We start from the raw sequence: 2500 nt of genomic DNA, 5'->3' as shown, positions 1-2500 counted from the left end.
CAAGAGACTTCCACCTAGGAGGGAGGTGGATCATGCCATTGAGTTGGAGCCAGGCGCCAAGCCACTAGCAATGGCACCATATAGAATGTCACCGCCAGAATTGGAGGAGCTAAGGAAGCAACTCAAGGAATTGTTGGATGCGGGATTCATTCGCCCTTCTAAAGCTCCCTACGATGCCCCGGTTCTTTTTCAACGGAAGCATGATGGATCGCTTCGACTATGCATCGACTACAGGGCATTGAACAAGGTAACAATCAAGAATAAGTATCCCATTCCTTTGATAGCAGATCTATTTGATAGACTTGGTGGGGCAAGGTACTTCACCAAGTTAGACTTATGATCGGGGTACTACCAAGTCCGCATTACGGAAGGTGATGAGCCAAAGACAACATGTGTAACGCGATATGGCTCATACGAGTTCTTGGTGATGCCGTTCGGACTCACGAATGCCCCGGCTACATTTTGCACCCTTATGAACAAGATCTTCCACCCCTACCTCGATAAGTTCGTGGTGGTGTACTTAGACGACATCGTCGTCTATAGCAATACATTGGAGGAGCACGTTCAGCACTTGAGGATCATATTCAAGGAATTAAGGGACAATCAACTCTATGTCAAGAAGGAGAAATGTGCACTTGCACAAGAGGAAGTGATGTTCCTTGGTCACAAGATTAGAGGTGGAACCCTACAAATGGACGAGAGCAAGGTGCAGGCTATCCAAGAATGGGAGGCACCAACTAAAGTGACTGAGCTAAGGTCTTTCCTTGGCTTAGTTAACTATTATCGACGGTTCATTCAAGGTTACTCAAGAAGGGCAACTCCACTTACAGACTTACTAAAGAAGAACCGACCATGGTTATGGTCGGACGCATGCAAAGAGGCCTTTGAGGACTTAAAGAAGGCCGTCATGGGGGAACCAGTGCTTACCCTACCCGACTATGGCAAACCATTTGAGGTGCACACAGATGCATCTGACTTTGCTATCGGTGGGGTGTTGATGCAAGAAAGGCACCCTATTGCCTATGAGAGCCGTAAGTTGAATGAGACAGAGTGGTGCTACACAGTCCGCGGTGGTGCATTGCCTAAGGACGTGGCAACACTACCTACTTGGGTCACAGTTTGTGGTGAAGACGGATAATGTTGCCACTAGCTACTTTCAAACCCAAAAGAAGTTGAGCCCTAAGCAAGCTAGATGGCAAGACTTCTTGGCCGAGTTTGACTTCGTCTTCGAATACAAGCCGGGTAAGGCCAACGAGGTGGCTGATGCGCTTAGTAGAAAGGCGGAGTTAGCTTCTCTTAGCCAACCGGAGGGGGAACTTTTAGAGTTGATCAAAGAAGGCCTCCAACATGATCCTATGGCTAAGAGCTTAGTAGCTCTTACACGGGAGGGCAAGACACGAAGATTTTGGGAGCAAAATGGTTTGCTCTATGCTAAGAAGAGGAGACTCTACGTACCTAAGTGGAGTAACCTACGGACGAACCTCATTCGTGAATGCCATGACACTAAATGGGCTGGCCACCCAGGACAAAGGCGCACGCGGGCATTGTTGGAAGCGGCCTACTATTGGCCTCAGATGCGGGATGACATAGAGGCCTATGTGAGAACTTGTCTTGTATGCCAACAAGATAAGGTAGAGCAACAACCACCTAGGGCACTACTAGAGCCACTTCCCATACCAGAAAGACCATGGGAGAGTATCTCTATGGACTTCATCAGTGCCCTACCCAAGTCCGAAGGGTATGGATCAATAATGGTGGTGGTTGACAGATTTTCCAAATATGGCACATTCGTGGCGGCACAAAGGGATTGTACGGCGGAAGAAGTGGCAAGGCTATTTCTAAAACACATTGTCAAACATTGGGGTGTGCCACAATCCATAATAAGTGATCGTGACCCTCGCTACACAGGGAGGTTCTGGATGGAGCTATTCAAGTTGTTGGGATCATCACTACACTTCTCAACAAGCTTCCATCCCCAGACCGATGGGCAAACAGAGCGCATTAATAGCTTATTGGAGCTCTACTTGAGGCACTTTGTGAGTGCTAACCAACATGACTGGGCCAAGTTGCTTGATGTGGCTCAGTTCTCTTACAACCTCCAACGAAGTGAGGCCACGAACCAAAGTCCATTTGAGATTGCCACAGGACAACAACCCTTAACGCCAAACACGGTGATGACCGGCTACATGGGGAAGAGCCCTTCGGCGTTTAAGGTTGCCAAGGAGTGGCAAGCAAGGCTAGATGTGGCTAAGTCATACTTAGACAAGGCCACTAAGAAGATGAAGAAATGGGCTGACAAAGGGAGGCGACCAGAAAATTTCAAGGTCGGGGACTTGGTACTTGTGAAGCTTCTACCCCAACAATTCAAGTCCCTAAGGCAAGTACATAAGGGGTTGGTGCGCCGGTATGAAGGCCCATTCGAAATCACCAAGAAGGTGGGCAAAGTATCCTACGAGGTGAGCCTACCTCCTAAGCTCAAGATCCATCCGGTCTTCCATGC

The sequence above is a fragment of the Macadamia integrifolia genome, chromosome 9 (genome assembly GCF_013358625.1).
Source record: "Macadamia integrifolia cultivar HAES 741 chromosome 9, SCU_Mint_v3, whole genome shotgun sequence".
Taxonomy (NCBI): Eukaryota; Viridiplantae; Streptophyta; class Magnoliopsida; order Proteales; family Proteaceae; genus Macadamia; species Macadamia integrifolia.
The sequence above is the reverse complement of the archived record's forward strand: the minus strand, read 5'-3'. Positions refer to the sequence as shown.